The following is a 16,951-nucleotide window of genomic DNA, read 5'->3' as shown; positions in this document are numbered from 1 at the left end:
AAGAGACAGAACAGGCATCAGAACCAGATTCACCTATGGCAAGGATGTTGGAATTATCAGACCAATAATTTAAAATAACTATGCTTAATATACTGAGGACTCTACTGGTTAAATAGACCACATGCAAGAACAGATGGGCAGTGTAAACAGAGAGATGGGAATTCTAAGAAAGAATAAAAAAGAAATGCTAGAGATAAAAGAAAAAATACTGAAATAGAAATGAAGATTGCCTTTACTGGGTTCATTCAATTACAAATGTCTGAAAGAAGAATCTCTCAGCTTGAGGATAGATCAATAGAAACTTTCCAAGCAGGAAAGTAAGGATAACTTAGGCTAGTAGAGAAACCCTGAATATCAAAAAAATGTGGGACATATATACAATGGGAATAGTAGAAGGAGAAGAAAGGGAGAAATAAACAGGATAAATATTTTAAGCAATAATGACTGAAAATTCCCAAATAAATATCAGACACCAAACTACAGATCCAGGAAGCTCAGAGAACACCAAGCATGGTTAAGTGCCCCCAAAAGCTAGACCAAGACATATCATATTTGAAATGCAGAAAACCAAAGATAGATTTAAAATCCTGAAAGGAGCCTGAGGAAAATACCTTCCCTATAGAGGAACAAATATAAGAATCATATGATTTCTTTCCAGAAGCCATGAAAGCAAAAAGGAGTGAAATATTTAAAATGTGGACAGTAAAAATCTACTGAACTAGAACTCTGCAACTTGTGAGATTATTCTTCCAAAATAAAGGAGAAATAAAGACCTTCTCAGACAAAGAAAAACTGAGGAAATTTGTTTTCAGTCATGCCAGACATGCCCTGAAAGAAATGTTGAAACAAGTTCTTCAGAGAGAAGAAAAGTGATAGTAAGAAATTTTAATATGCATAAAAAAGGAAGAGCATCACAGAAGGAATAAGTAAAGGTAAAACAAAAATCTTTTACTTTTATGTAACAGAACAGTTTGTTCAAAATAATAGCAACAATTATATTCAATTATAAATAATATCCAATAATATTCAGTTATACATACCTGTATACATGTATATGTAGACATATAATATAATTGGCTGAACCCTTGGTGCCCACATGTAAACATTTATTTAAGTTATATACATTGGTATAGAATTTCAGGTTGTACATAATTTAAAATTTACTAGATAATGCCAAACTGGATAACTTAGAAGAAATTTATGAATTCCTAGATACATAAAAGCTACAAAAACTAATCTGAGTGTGTCCTATGGCTAGTTAATCCCCCAGAGAAGAGCTCACATGGGTCCATAAAGGTAGGGTGTATGTATGAGGATGTTCAGCACAGTTTGGAAATGATGAAGTTGTAGGCAGTAAATGTTCATCATGTGGATAGGTTAATGTGCAAAAGATAAACACTCTGTGAATTATGCAGCAATTCAGGTTTAAAAAAAACAGATACATATAACACAATGCATCAATCTTAAAGACACAGCACTGAAAGAAAAAATTTATGTACAGAATGTGGTCTATTGTACAACACTATGGATGTAAAATAAAAATATGTACACACACTGCAACACTACTTGTTATTCATAAAACAAATGGATACCTATAAAAAAATCACAATTATTGCAAGGGAGAAAAATGAAAGTGAGAAATGTTTTAAAAGAAAATAAAAATGAATTAAATAATGGCAGCCATATGCTATAACTGAGAGGTTAGGGGAAATGCCTCACTCAGAGACTGGGATCAGAAGGAGTCTAGTGTGTCTGTGAATGCTCTGTCAGTTGGAGGTGCACGTGAGGCACTGGTATGGGTGCACACAGTGGTGTGGCCATAGAATGACTGAACTGTTTCCGGAAGAATTTCATCAAAGATGGAGAATTTTTCTCAGGCTCTGTGTCTGAGCCATTGAAGGCTGGATTGCCAGGATCTTGCACCAATACTTTGACTTGGATACTCTTGATTTTCTCTAGGGTTCCTGTGTTCTGTGGCTCCAGCTTGCTTCACTAATTCCAGCCTTCTGACTTGTGCAATGTAGCACCTGGAAAAGAAGAGAGTGTGGGTGATTCTGTGCAAACTACTGGAAATACAGCTCACAGACAGGCCTGGAAAAGTGGGGTGGTATTGGGGAAGGGATACTGGAGATCAGACAATACAGTGTTGGTTATGTGCCCCCTCTGGGCACTGCCACTAGTTACTTACAGAGCCAATTAACGTCATTCATTAGGGGTGGCAATCAAAAAGATCCCTAACTTCATGTCTAAAAGTTAATTGATAGAAACTAAACTTACACATGAGGTTATTTGACTCCACTGCATTCTGTGCCAACAAATGCACAATAATATAGTATCTATTGACACTAGTTAATGTACATATATAGAATATGTAAGAATCTTAATTTATTAATTAATCTCAATTAATTGCATGGGCTTTAATATCAGACAGACATTGGTTGAATTCTGACTCTGTGTGGGCCAAGTGTCTTAACCTAACTGTGCCTCAATTTTCTCATGAGTAAAGTAGGTAAAATAAAAGCCACCCTCACATGGTTTCATTTGTTTTTTGTTCTGATGAGGATTGGAGAGCATTATACAAAACACTTAGCACATTACCTGCCATTTATAAAGTACTCAGTAATGGGTATATGCTCTTATTATGTAAAGGGGTTTGATAAGTTGAATCTTTTATCCAGAGTCTGTAATATTATTTTTGCATGTTTTAAAGCCTCTTCCTGTGAGAATGAGATCCTCTGATTTATCTGATATTGAATCCTTTAACAGAAGGCATGTAGGAGAGCCATAAATTCTGAAGTTGTAAATGTTCTAATGAGAAAAAAGAATAGCTTTATACATAAGGCAATAGAGATGCAAAGGGGTCTTTAGAATTTTAAGTCAGTAAATTACAGAGGGAGGTCTTGAACTCTGATGTGCTTGCTTTGTGGTGTCATGTCCTTTCTGTAATATTTATTGCTATTATTTGGGTTTTGCTTAGGTTTCTGTCTTTTCATATGCTTCATGCAAGGCACTGCAGGTGCATCAGACAGTTAGACAAGGTTTCCTCCCATGAGCAGTTAGTATGATGTCTAGAAGGATTAGAAAGGTTAGCATAAAAATAATTCTAAAGTAATGAAGATTTTGGTAAATGCCATAGAAGAGAGGTACAAGTAAAGAGTTGCATACAGATTCAAGCATTTGTTAAAGGCTTAAGGGAAGATTACGTATGTCAAATGGCTTTAGAATAGGTGCTATTTAAGATGTTCATAGAAATAAAGGGAAGAGGGCATTCTGGGTAGAGAAACCGTTGTGAGCAAGGGCACAGGGGTTAAAAAGGATGAACTGTGTGATAGTCTGGTTGAATTTAAGAAGCATGTCCTAGACTCTAATAAGTCTTTTATTAGACTAATAATCTAATAAGTGTTTGATTAAGGAAGGAAATGAGGGAAGGGAAGAGGGCATCGGGAGGAAGGAGGAAAGGATGGTGTCAGGGAAGAAGGGAAGGAATGAACATGTGAAAGACAACACCATGAAAGGTCTTCAGGCAGAGGTTTTGAAATTAACTCAATAAAATGGACTTCTTTCTGTTTTCTTTTCAAGATTTTATGCTGGCTTCCTCTAGAAAATTCAGTTCAGGAGTGGTGGCCACAGGTATATAGAGCTTTGGTATTAGTCACATGAACTATGATTCTTGCCTCAAATTATCATTCCTTCCTTAAAATGATAATGTTTGTAGAGAATGTGGAAGTTCCTATGGCCAGGTTCTCGCTTGACTGGTTGGCTTGCCCTCTGCCCACGTGTGGGCAAAATGTTATTATGACTCTATATAAAGAGCTCCACCCAGTGCTCTGGGCTGCACAGCTGCAGGAGAGCAGAGGGTGGCAGTGCTGAGGACAGAGACAGAGACGACTGCAGGGGCAGAGAGGCCCAGAGGCAGGGACTGGCTTGCTGCATGCAGACTCACTCTGAGGAGGACGGTATTCTAGCGTTTGACCTACCACCATGGGAATGAAGTTGGTATAAACCCTTTCACACAAGAATGTTGCACTGTCATTTTTCAGTCTCACTGAATCAAGAGTGAACTAGCCCGGGGCTGAAAGCCTTTGGCGAGACAATATGAAAGAGCCAAAGCAAAGCAGTGTTTGCAGAGGGTCAAATAAATGGTCAGGCCAGTCAGAACCCAAGCAAAATAAATAATTTTTCTGGAATGCAAGTCATGACTAAAAAGAATGGATGAATTATTACTGTGACATTTCCTTTGTTATTTATGTCCAGAAATCAATTGACAACTGAAGGAACAGTAATTTATAAGTCAGGTGCTGTCAAATACTTGTTGGTCTCCACTGGTATAACCTGTCCATGAATTCCTATGAAACTTGATGACAATAGAAAACAGTCATAATCTGGTGCATATTTTTCTAACGTGATAAACAAACATGAATTAAAAATAGCTGCTGAAAACAGAGGTTCCCATTGACTGTATAAAACCTTTCCTCCTTCCTCACCACACCTTAATAAAAGTGAATGTATGTGATGGAATATTTATTATGGAAGCAAGTTAACCAAAAAGACCTGTCAGTTTGATGGAGGAGGTTATTTGTTCAAAAAAATATCCAAGCACACAAGGTAATCTGGAAATCCAGTAGGGGAAGCAGAGGTACCTCTGCTTTTGCTTTTTCTCACCTGCCTTCTGGACCAGAAATAAATGTCTGAAGAGCAGTGATTAAAAGTATAGATGTTGTCCAAAATATATAAAGAGCTCACATGCTTCAACAAACAAAAAACAAATAATCCAATTAAAAAATGGGCAGAGGAACTGAACAGACAGTTCTTCAGAAAAGAAATACAGGTGGCCAACAGACACATGAAAAGAAGCTCCACATTGCTAATTATCAGAGAAATGCAAATTAAAACTACAATGAGGAATCATCTCACACCAGTAAGAATGGCTGCCATCCAAAAGACAAACAACAACAGATGTTGGCGAGGCTGTGGAGAAAGGGGAACCCTCCTACACTGCTGGTGAGAATGTAAATTAGTTCAACCATTGTGGAAAGCAGTATGGATGTTCCTCAAAATGCTCAAAACAGACTTACCATTTGACCCAGGAATTGCACTCCTAGGAATTTACGCTAAGAACGCAGCAATCAAGTTTGAAAAAGACAGATACACCCCTATGTTTATTGCAGCACTATTTACAATAGCCCAGAATTGGAAGCAACCTAAGTGTCCATCGGTAGATGAATGGATAAAGAAGATGTGGTACATATACACAATGGAATATTACTCAGCCATAAGAGGGCAAATCCAACCATTTGCAGCAACATGGATGGAGCTGGAGGGTATTATGCTCAGTGAAATAAGCCAAGTGGAGAAAGAGAAATACCAAATGATTTCACTCATCTGGGGAGTATAAGAACAAAGGAAAAACTGAAGGAACAAAACAGCAGCGGAATCACAGAACCCAAGAATGGACTAACAGGTACCAAAGGGAAAGGGACTGGGGAGGATGGGTGGGTGGGGAAGGATAAGGCGGGGGAAGAAGAAGGGGAGTATTAAAATTAGCATGCATAATGGGGGGGTGGGAGAAAGGGGAGGGCTGTACAACAGAGAGAAGACAAGTAGTGATTCTACAACATTTTACTATGCTGATGGACAGTGACTGTAAAGGGGTTTATAGGGGGGACCTGGTATAGGGGAGAGCCTACTAAACATAATATTCTTCATGTAAGTGTAGATTAATGATAACAAAAAAAAAAAGAAAGAAAGAAAAGGGGGATTACTCCCTGATAGGATAAAACTAACTGTAAATCAACGATTAATGCATGCTTTAAATATCCTTAATTTTGATCACTTAAAGGGTGTCAGATGATTGGCTATGGAGGTACATTTTTCTGATAATATTCCTTTCTCTTAAAAAAAAAAAAAAGCAGTTCCTGTGTGGTGACCTCCAATGAGTTCTACACAATGGTATAAAGGGCATATCAAAGTGTGGGCAAAGGGTCTGTTTGTGTTTATACAGAGGATCAAAGCCTAATTGGGCTACACAGAAAATGAACTAAGATACGATATGAAGAAGAACTTTCAACATCAGCACTCTCTGGAAGAGTCATACCAGAAGATGATCATCAAAAAACCTCAACAAAGATCCACGCACTGCTACAGCTGTAGATGCACTCATCCCACTGGTTCCTGGACTTGCCATGGGAATGAAGAAGGAGATATCTAAGCTGGCCTGTGCATACAGTAAAACAACAAATTTGACTGGATCTATACTGTCGGAACTCAACCAAGAATTAGAAGAAGTGCAAGTTGTAGCACTCCAAAATCTTACAACTACAGACTATCTACTGTTAAAAGAACATATGGGATGTGAACAGTTCCCAGGAATGGGTTGTTTTAACTTGTCTGATTTCTCTCAGACTGTTCAAGTTCAGTTGGACAATATCCATCATATCATAGATAAATTTTCACAAATGCCTAGGGTGCCTAACTGCTTTTCTTGGTTTCACTGGAGATGGCTGGTAATTATAGGTCTGCTTTGGTTATGTAACTGTATTCCTATTATGTTAATGTGTGTGCGCAATTTAATTAGTAGTTTAAAACCTATCCATGCTGAAGTTACTCTACAAGAAGATATGTCAAAGAAATAATCAATCTTCCCATGTTTTCTTCCGCCTGCTACTTCTATAGCTTTTCTTCTTCCTTCCTAATTACAACCCTTAAGTAGAATTCATGCCTCATATCGAAATTACCGAGTATCATAATTCTTCCAAGTGGTAAAGCTACCTCAAGACAAATGCTGGGCATAGAAGCCACAGGGCATAAATCTGCAAAGAAGTAAAAAGCTAACCTTTTCAAACAATATTACTTCTCTCTCACTTACCGACTTTACATTTCCCTGTATGGCCCTGGAAGATGACTGGTTAGCCAGAGACGGGTAAGATTTCTCAAGGGAGGAACAACTTAAGACAGGCACAGTTGCAGGGGGGCCTTCAGGTGAGAAATTGGGGATCAACAGAGGTGAGGCTTAGAACCTCACCCCCCCTGTTCTGAGAGAAATCTTCTGCATCCGTGGATGTTTTATTGCTCTTGTCTAGCTTGGATTAACACTTAGTCTACAGGCACACACCCCTGATCATCTACATTTACTCTCTTACAACACTAAACTATGTTATCTACCTTTATCTTGCATCCACCTACCACGTCAGCATTTTATTAAAAATAATAATAATAATAATAATAATAATAAGGGAGAAAGGTGGGATTCACATACAAATCAAGTATAAAAATCAAACGAATATTCATATTTGACCTGATTGTTTATAGTTCATAATGCGTGATCAAAACCGAAAGTTTCTGTGATGACTGCCCTTGTACTGTTCACCATGTAAGAACTTATTCACTATGTAAGAATTTGTTCACCATGTAAGAACTTGTTCATTATGCTTCAGAAGATTGGAGACTGACGAGAATTAGGCTTGGGGTGGATTAATGATTGTGCATTGAGCATTGAGTCCCCTATACAGAATTTTATTGTTGTTAACAACCATTTGGTCAATAAATATGAGACATGCCCTCTCAAAAAAAAAAAAAAAAAAGATGAGAGGCACATGTCCCTATAAATACATTGTTAATAGGGAATAATAGTTTTAATATCTCTGTTCTTTGGTGAAATGCAAATTCAATTTAACACAACAGGCATGAATTTAATGCCAACACATGCAAGGCACTGTTCCTTAGTAAAATCAGAGTCAAAGAGAACAAAGAAGCAAAGAAAATTAAATTGATCTTCCTTTTCTATGTATGTTCCTTGTCTAGTTTCTTTTCTAGAACAATAAATCATTTATATTTATCAAAAATAAAAGTATAGATGTAGTTTTATGAACATATTTTGCTTCATCAGGTTCAGAAGAACTAAGAGGAGATTGTTCATCTCATGAGAACAGAATTTAAACAAGGGTGTTGTTAGAAATAGCCAGGCAATTTTCCATCTCTCTCTCTCTCTCTCTCTCTCTCTCTCTCTCTCTCTCTCTCTCTCTCTCTCTCTCTCCATCTCTTTATCCATCTCAGAAGCAGTTGTGTGGTTTCCCAAGCCCATTTTAACCAATGGACACTTGCTGATGTGGTTAGTCTGTCAGGGCCAGAGTTACATCAGTGAAACTAATGATGAATAATTTAGGATGCCAAAGAGTCAGTTTAATAATGAAGAATTGTAATTGACAGGCACAGCAGATGTTTCGTATCAACCAGTTAGTGTACCATCTACGTGCAGGCTACATGGTAAGAAACATTCACCCTGAAAGGTATTTTGGTAAGGAATAATCAGATAAAGATTTGTTAATTAGGCAATATCCATGGCTCATGGCACCAAGATGATTACTAATTAAATCATTTCCATTTCTCAGGTTCACCTGTAATGGTCATGCTTTTGGACCGTCTGCCCTAAGTAGTGTCAGATTGGGCCATATTTTTTTCAGGATGGGCTGTTTACACTGAGATTCAAGCTATTTCTACATCTCAGTAGCTTAAAACAACACAGGTTTATTTCTCACTCAATTCACACGTTCATGTAGACTTGATCCTCCTGGTTCTCATCAGGGACCCAGGCTGTTGAGAGGTTCTACCATCAGGAACCTCACCAGTCAGTGTGGCAGGGTAAAGGAAATAAGGCAAATTGTGCATAGTTCTCAACTGGTTGGCCCTGGGAAGCGAAACACAAAACTTTCTTTCATATTTCATGAGCTAAATAAAGACAAATGGTCATGCCTGACTTCACAGCACAGGTTGTTCTAAACATGCCCCATACCTTCAAGAATGAGAACTGGAATATTGTATACAACATTTATGTCTCCCAAAACACACTAACAAATTCTTTCTGAGTGAGCTTTTCTAGATGTACTTTCCTATGACATGCTTGTGTATTTGCTCATGATATATATTCAAATTCCCTTAAGTTTTGTTACTTTAACTAAAATGTCTTTGTTCTCTAAATCCAGGAATACATTCATTGCTTAGTGGAGATTACTTCCATAGGGAACTAAACTCAATTATTATTTGTTGACTTTTTCGAGCTCCCATTCTTTAAGGTCATCAGTCTGCATGGTGCTATTACTCCCATATATAGATGCCAGGAATTATCTCCTAAACTGTTTTGGATTAGGAACCAGGTGGGTCTGAGTATCACTGTTCAGAAACTGAATTCCACTAAGACTATGTGATAACTATGTTGTTTACTTGTCAGTTATGCCAAGTTCAGGCTAATTTCTCAGAAGAAAAAAGTTGTTACCTAGTCACAGATTATACCTCCCATTTAATAAAAGCCCATATGATATAGTAAGAAAGGGCAGAGACTTTAAAACCAGACAGATCTAGATCGGCTGGGATAGTGTGTCAGCCTCTTTCAGCTGCTTCTTCCTCATACAAAATGGAACAGTAATACACACCTCAAAGTTTTGTCATGTATGTTACATTTGAATTGTGGCCAGCACCGAGCCTGCCGTTATAAACACAACTTTAGTTTCAGATGATAATGCTGGCTTTAACAGCTTTCTGAATACAATGCTAGAGGACAGAATCTGAAATAGGGACTCCTGTCCTAAGCATCTCCTAAGGGGTATATCCACCTCTGCCTAGTACAGTAATTGGCACATGGTAAATGCTAAATGAATGTTTGTCGGGAGAACAGACATGTTATTCTGAAGAGGAAGCCTGCTCTTAACCTACTTTGCCACTAGATGGTGAGTTGAGGTAAAGCAAAATATTTGTTCATATTTTTTTTCCTGTGTTCAAAACTGGGAGGAAATTATCCACAAAGCAAAGTACAGGTGTTTATTGTTGTTTGTTGGTTTTCACACTAATGAGCAAATTAAATAAATGAGCAGTATTAATAAGAGGGTTTCCATGGTTAGTCCTCACCTAACAATCAACGTGAGCCCTGATAGTTGGAGCATAAGATCCATGTTAGTTAATGTAATTGATCACACAGCACAAGGTTTGATTCACAGCTGGTGTTAATTGAACAATCTTTGATTCTCTTGGGTTTTTTTTTTTTTGGTTTGTTTATGTTTTTCATTTTGTTTGTCAGTAAATTATTAATCAAATCAAATGAAGCAAAATGAACCAGCAACCCTTAGAACTGCTTTGCATCTTCATCACCACACAGCCACACCTCAGCACAGATACTTGCTTCTTTCAGTGGGCGAAAGTGGGGGAAAGTTCCTGAATTTTCTCAGGAACTGGGCTTTTACCTGCACTTTCTTGGTATGCCACAGTTCTTCATTTCATCCTCTGAGGTAATAAATTATAGAAGAAGACAATCTCTGAATTGCTTCATTAAAAGAAAAACTTAAGGTCTAACTTTTTTTTCCCCTTTTTTCTTCCTCCCTCCCTCTCTTTCTTCCTCTTTTATTCCTTGCTCAAATAATTCTTTCAATGTGTTCTATGCATCAGAAAGTGTTTTAAGCACTAGAAATACAGCACTAATATTCCTCCTGCAGAGAGGTGGGGAGATAGATCATAAACTAAACAGAGAAACTGAGAAGATCTGTGAAGAAAAAAACAAGCAAATAACAACCAGGATGTCTCTATTCTAGACCTATTGGTCTGAGAAGTTGGCATCTGAGAAGAGACCTGAGTTAGCAACTGAGGGAGTCCTGGGAGAATCTGAGAAAGAGTATTCCAGGCATAAGCAAAAGCTGGCCTCATTAGTCTGTGCAGGAGCTTGCTTAACAGACAGAAGCCCAGTTCCGCTGATTATAGTGAGTGAGAGAACAGGAGAAAAGAAATTACATCAAAGGAGTAATCAAGAGCCAGGAGCCAGGTTGGGTAGGATCTTGTGGACCATGGCAAAAGTCTGCATTTTATTATGCATGTGAGAGGGTTTTGTGCAAATGAGTGTCATGATGTGATTTATTCTTTTAAAGAACCACCTTAATAGCTGTATAGAAAAGAGACATTAAGGAAGGCCAGAAGAAAAGCATGGAGGCCAGTCAGGACATGACCACTTCAGTCCAGGCAAGGATGACAGCATGTGCTGAAGTGATGTCCAAGACAGAGTGAAAAGGTATTAGTTACATCATGGATCTGTTTTGCTGGTTAAATAATCTGAAGGACCCGACAGTAAGGAGCACGGTTCTACAGGCATCTTGTCACAGACCTCCCTTGACAGATTGCACTGTGTAAGAACTCCACTGAGCAAATGGTCAATCTGAAAGGAACCCTTTGACCTTTAATCTGCATTGCTCACTGTTTATTATGGATATATGTTAAGCAGCATTTGGATTTTTGAAGATCTGAAAATTTAATTCAGTTCTCCTCAGTCAACACAGGAGACGGTATTCTCCAGTATTAAAGGTAGTTTCATCTGCAAGTGGGAAAGCATAGCAACCTCCAATACATTTCATTCACGGTAAACAACTAATAATAAGCATTGATTATTAGAACATTCATTTGTGCAGATCCAGGGCTTGTCTAGAGACTTCGAAATTATGGACCATTCAGATACATTGGTCTAGTTAATGTGAATCCTCCACTTGCTAGTTTTCCAGAGATAAAACCCCACAGTCTTGGGGGAGATAGAAATTATATCTGGTTAGAAATTATGTGCTGAGACTGTATTCTGCTATGACCCACCCAGGCTTCCAATAATAAATAGAGTTATAAAACAGACTCTGTCAGATACTTGGAGTTCTATTGCCTGCATCCACTCTCTGTTTTCTTCTTTCCATTTATTTTTCTCTTGTGTTTTTTAAAAGGGAACAATCCCTGTTGAGTTATTTTTATCACCAGCCATTTCTTTTTAGAAGTTAACAGTTTATACAAAATCAACTCTAATTTTTTTCTAAGTGTTTAGCAGGACAACTAATCTTGATTTCAAAAAGCTGTCTAGAGTGTTTTTCTCTTTTTTATGAGTCTGAACAGATTTCATTAGTAACTATAACATAAATATGCCAACTTTCCCTGACTGCTAGATGGATGTGCATCTGGAAAACATTTCCCAGGCTTTGGAATCACCTCTGAAGGGCTAAAATCCCAGGTACTTCTCAAGAACTCCACTTACTCCTCTTTGAGATTGCCTCCTACTGGTCTCCCTCTCACCCCTGCTCCTTCACACTTGCTGAAGACACTGATGGCTGCCTCAGCCTTCCTCACTGGGACTTACCACAGGCCTAGGTGACTTTGCTATCTGAATGTTGAACACTTCCAGCACCCTAACATCTTCTGTCTTTAAGCTTTTGATGCCTCATATTGAAAAAACATGCTACATATGAAGCATCATTGAGTATGAAAAGAACCCATATGCTAGAATTCCTAAAATCGAGAAAAACATTAGGCAGACATTGTTTACATTATGAAAAAGAAATATGGAAGATTCTGACATGTTGGGTAAGTCCTGAAACCAATGTGCATTCCCAGTGAGAATGAGAATGGTGATTTGGATACAGTTCAAAGTTGCTTTGACTTCAGTTTACTACTGAAGTGAGAAACAACTCAAAGGAAATCCATGAATTAAGGATAAGAGTGGATGTACTTGTTCCCTAATGCTTCCTTGGTTCCTCACAAAGTGTGCCTGAAAAATTGATGGTTAAGGCAGCTTGCCAGAAGAGGGAAGAATGCTTCCAGGATGTCAGGGACTTGGGTTCACTGTTTTGCACCATTTGGTTGGCTTAGAGGCTACATTAGTGCTCAAGGGTCCATGTAATAACATAAAATGCATTGTTCATGGTGCATAGTTCCATGCATCTGCATAGGCCTGCTCATGGACTTCAACATCAGTCCATAAGCTGCCAAATTTTTTAAGACATTAGGTAATAATCTATGATAAATTGTAAAAAATACTCATAAATTGTCAGTGTTATGATGTATTGTGAAAAGTTGCTGTATCAGCCTGCTTTCATTTGGTGAACCATTGAAGCCATGACACTTAGCATTGCCTTGTTGATAGATAATGGTTACTAATATTTTTAATAAAATGAGAGAAAATTAGGCCAAAATAAAATTCATTTCCATTTCTGGAAAAAAAAATGCTATATTGACAGATTAGTCATAAAGATTCATTATTGCACAAAGGCATTTAGAACAAACTTTCCAGATATCCATGGGGTAAGGGCAGACAAATATGCAGAATGTTCTAGTAAGGGAGTTTGCAATCAGACATTTCCCAAAGTATGCTTATAATCAATTCTGCAAATACATGCTCCAAAAAAACTTTAAAAGTAGCTAAAAAAGTTTTTATTTTCTTAAAAATTACTTCAATTTTCAGTTTTTACTAATTTTTATTGTTTACTTTTTTTTCATTTTTTTCTATTCTCATCACTCTAGAATATTAGCTCTATGAGGCCAGAGGTGAAGTCAGTTTTGTTCACTACTTATGCCTAGTTCCTAAAACTCCACATAGCCGATAGAGACAGTCAATATATAATTGTTTAAATAGATAAGCAAATATTGGTTTAGACAAAATATGAGGATGAAAATTCTCAAATAATTTAATATGCTAATATGTTTAGAAATCTAGGAAACTGGTATAATAGGTAGAATTGGAGTGTACATTGTCTGATGTAGTTATAAATAGGAAGAGCTGATGAAAGGTTTATATTGTTCTGTGCTATTCAGGGGCTCCAGTGAATGAAAATCATTATTAAACCATGAAGAAGAACAAAAATTAAAAAGGTCTGGTGGAATGATGCCAATTAAAAACAGAGTGAGTGGTTGTAGTGACGACCCAGTCCTCATGAAAAGGCAGAAACAAAATGGATTCATTCATTCGACAACTATTTATCAAATCCCTGTTATTGCCTGCATTTCTCTAGGACCTGGAACCACGAAAATAAAAATTCATACTTTCTACTCTCAAGAAACTTATACTACAATTAGAAAAACAAAGGAATAAACCTTTGTTTATGTAAATGAGAAAAATCGCTCTAATAAAGGTTTTGATAAAAATGCATGCAATTAAAATATGGACAAAAAATTACTAAAAACGTCTAAACCTCTTTCACATATGTGATAACGAGTAAGGTCAAGAGAAAGATGGTCATGAACAAAACTGTATGGGGATAAGTTGAAGATTTTATAACTTTTTTAAAGGAAATAAAGAGTCAAACCTTTTTAAAGGAAATATAGAGAAAACAGCTTACACTCCTGGTCTAATTATGTCATGGACAAATTACTTCACCTTCTTCATATGTAAAATGAGGCATTAGACTAAATAATTTGCTAAGATTTCTTAGATGTCCTACAGTCTTTATTATAGTCATTACTTCTACAGTCTGTATGGAAAACCCAAGTACTAAACTAAGGTCAATTAATGTTTAATTTATTCTTTGTTTTTCAGAGGTTTTTACTTAATAAACAAGAAACTTGTCATCTTTTAGTTGCTTCATTCGAATGTTTGGGAAGTTTGATAATTTAACTCAGTTAGGGAATGCTTTTCATGTATTAAATTAGCAAACAGAAATAAAAGCATAATTGCCTGCCATCTCTGGGACCTCTTTTCCTAAAAACTCCTGTTGATATAAGTGGAAATGCCCTGACTCAAAATGAGAAAGAGTATAAAGGGACAGAGTTTCAATGGCTATGATCAGTAGGACCCTATGAAAATCCCATAAAATATGTCAATTTTACAGGTGAAAAATTTAAGTCTGGTTGAAAAGTGACATACATTTCCCCATGAAAGAATGATAGCCACCGTAATTGAATATGGACAAGACAGATGGGCAAAGCAACCAACTTTGTGATGAAATATTTAATGGGATGATTACTTAATAGGAAGAATTACTGATCTGATGTTGTAAATTCCACTGAGGAAGAGTGGCATATCCTCAGGGCTGAAGCTAGGGGAACTAGAAGCATTTCTCCACTCCATATTAAGAGGGCTATAATATTGAATTTAGGAGATTCAATATTAAATATTGAATTAAATGTCAATATTAAATTAAAAAATGTAATATTGAATTTAGGAGAACAACATTTTAACTGTTCTCCCTTTTTCTCTCCAGGATTCCTTTTTTTTCTCCTCTTTTCCTGTCTTATGTTCAAGAGAAATGTTTAAATCATGACCAACAGACAGTAGAAATCCTTCATGTGTCCAATTATTCAGAATAATCTGAAATATGCTTTTAACCTTTTTTTAGTGCTGAATTATATTAACTGTTGATTTTGGAAGAACGGAGTGGGCTTCATCTGTATCATCCTTTCACTAATTTTCTTTCATAAAAAAAGCTTCCCAGTGTATAGAACTATTCTGTTGCTCCATACTCTGAGTCATCGTTACCTTTTCCCCCAACAAAGCTTGTTCTCTCTGGAACTCATTCTGTCTAGGATCCAGAAGTCTCCCCATTCAAGGGCATGTCTACTCCCAACCCTGCACTCAGCATTAAACCTGGAATTTTCAGTCATTATCTGCAGATTTCTAGTATGAGCTGCTTTAAGACTGATAGTCTTCAGAATGAGTAGGATGGTGTGGACGGTGGGTCAGCAGGCTGCCTTAGAGGTGGAGTGCACTCCTAGCTATTTCCACTATGCATATATAATGCTGCCATACCTGTCTCCCATTATTCAGCTCTTTTGGCTGCAGTGTTATATGGTAGAAACAATAACTCCTTTTAGAAACATAACAGTGATATGTAAATCTCTGTGGCTACAGGGTTATAGTATCAGAATAAGAGGCAAACAGGTGCAATGTGTTAGGGTGGAATTTACCCAGAAACATAGGACTAAAGTCATAGGCTCTTCAAATTAAGCAATGTTGGTGTCTTTTGTTTTACATTTTCTTTATAGTTACTGTGTGTGTGTGTGTGTGTGTGTGTGTGTGTGTGTGTGTACAGTGATAACACACAAGATCTTTTTTAGCAAATTTCCATTAGTGTCAATGGAAATCGGTATAGTTTATGGAAACAGTATGGAAGTTCCCCGAAAAATTAAAAATAGAATGATCCAGCAATCCCACTTATGAGTATATACACAGAGGAAATTAAACAATATCTTGAAGAGATACCTGCACTCCCACATTCACTGCAATATTCTTCATAATAGCGAAGGTATGGAAACAATCTAAGGGTCATTGACAATAGATAAGGAAAATATGATATATGATATATATGTGTGTGTGTGTGTGTGTGTGTAATATATATGATTTTACATTTTCTTTGATAATAAAAATAGCAATCTAGTGGTACTGTGCATAAGACATGACTCCTCTATTTGCCTGTAATGGAAACTAAGTTCAAATTGGTATACAAAAAATCCTTCAGAAATTTCTGCAGCCATGGCTTGGTCCAGGAACTTGAGTTTGGTTCTGATTTCCTCTGTCTTGTTTTCATACTTAGGTGCAATCTTCCAAAATGTTAGGTAGCTCCCAAGAGTTCAGTTGTATACCCTAGTTTTTGGGCAGCAATTTGTACGAGTTTGGGTTTCATGTCTGGGAACATAAGTCACAAAGACGACAATGTCATTAACACTACTTAGAGCTGTGTAGTGCAATGGTCTGTATCCTCACCTCTTTCAGGTACTTAGTCAAATAGTAAGAGTTCAATGAACCCTTCCTGAGCATTCTGTCAACTTATAACAACACCCTTGCCAACACTCTTCACCTCCCTTCCTTGCTGTACTGCTGTCCACAACACTTATCACTATGGGGTACACTACATACCGTATATGTCTTAGTTTCTCCATGTTCTGCTGCCTGCCAGGGGAAGGTGAACCCCATGAAGAGACTCATTTTTTTACTCCACTTTGTTTATTGCTGTGTCCCAAGCACCTAGAATAGTGCCTGACGTTTTGCCACCAATAAATATGTTCCAAGTGAATGGATTAATGAATAGATTGATATTTTTGAAGGATGAGTGTGGGGATGTTATCAGAAGAAGGAATGAAAGATAGGCACGCTAAAATAACAGTATATGCTTCTTATCTTTATTTACTTATCTTACAATTTCATTGAGTGAAATCCATATAATTGTATTTTTTGGGC

This window comes from Manis pentadactyla, chromosome 9 (assembly GCF_030020395.1).
Source record: "Manis pentadactyla isolate mManPen7 chromosome 9, mManPen7.hap1, whole genome shotgun sequence".
NCBI classification, from domain to species: Eukaryota; Metazoa; Chordata; class Mammalia; order Pholidota; family Manidae; genus Manis; species Manis pentadactyla.
This window is presented reverse-complemented; position numbering follows the sequence as displayed.